Source organism: Sinocyclocheilus grahami, unplaced genomic scaffold, assembly GCF_001515645.1.
Source record: "Sinocyclocheilus grahami isolate Dianchi unplaced genomic scaffold, SAMN03320097.WGS_v1.1 scaffold8508.1, whole genome shotgun sequence".
Lineage (NCBI taxonomy): Eukaryota > Metazoa > Chordata > Actinopteri > Cypriniformes > Cyprinidae > Sinocyclocheilus > Sinocyclocheilus grahami.
Window position 1 is genome coordinate 1,996 of NW_015512086.1, and position 591 is coordinate 2,586.

The 591-nt window shown below is 37.1% G+C and overlaps 1 long non-coding RNA gene across 1 annotated transcript; it reads right to left on the minus strand.

Moving 5' to 3' along the window:
- Nucleotides 1-25: 25 nt before the first annotated feature.
- On the minus strand, nucleotides 26-591 carry LOC107578040 (uncharacterized). The gene is made up of 4 exons (XR_001608290.1): nucleotides 552-591; nucleotides 389-467; nucleotides 234-315; nucleotides 26-97 (listed from the first exon to the last, which is right to left on the minus strand). It is a non-coding gene; the product is annotated as an uncharacterized lncRNA (long non-coding RNA).

Here is a 591-nt window from a genome sequence, read left to right on the forward strand (position 1 = left end):
AAAAAACACAGACATTTATTGTTTTGAAATCTTACCATGTTTCTCCGTACAGTGTGTGGTGGAGTTAGCCTCAGACTCCATGTGCTCTGTAACACTTCTTCATAAACACAATTACAAACAAAGAGTGGATAAAAACAAAAATGAAAGCTTTTCAGTAAAATGAAATATTTTTCTCTGCATGGACATTGTATAAGGTATCAAGGCAGCTCAATACCAGCTTCATATTTTAGTACCTTTTTGAGATAGGATAAGAGTGAACTTCAAAAACTTGACTATGCTCTGTAGCTGCTGAACCCAGGTTGGCCTGCAAATTGTCTGAAACAAATCAAAAACTCTTTTTCAATAAACAAATAAGTGAAATCTTGTGTCCATAGCTTAATTTACTTACCTGAGCAGGCTGTACTGTCACTCTTATCAATCTGACTGTCTTTTTGTAAACGACTTTTCATAGGGGAAGAAATTAGCTCCTGCAAAGACATGATGACTCAATATCAATTTTCAGAGTCTTTATAGAAAAAGCACACATGCTGCTATGGCTTGTGATGTCTCACCAGCACAGGGCTTTGTGATGTGGGCTGCAGGTTAGAGAGG